Here is a 204-nt window from a genome sequence, read left to right on the forward strand (position 1 = left end):
TGGGCTCATCTTAAAGCTTACTTTTTGACGCATCCAACGGTGCCAGAATCATCCCTCTACGTCGAAAAATGATTTCGTGACAGCTTCCCAAAGAAGGGCAGTTTTTAGGCCCTTTAACAAATGTCTATGGGATTTAATTACAGGGCTGGACAAACTAAAAGAAACGCCTGACGTAAAGCGGCCAATCATGGCATTATCCGGTGC

This window comes from Hyalella azteca, unplaced genomic scaffold (assembly GCF_000764305.2).
Source record: "Hyalella azteca isolate HAZT.00-mixed unplaced genomic scaffold, Hazt_2.0.2 contig8774, whole genome shotgun sequence".
NCBI classification, from domain to species: Eukaryota; Metazoa; Arthropoda; class Malacostraca; order Amphipoda; family Hyalellidae; genus Hyalella; species Hyalella azteca.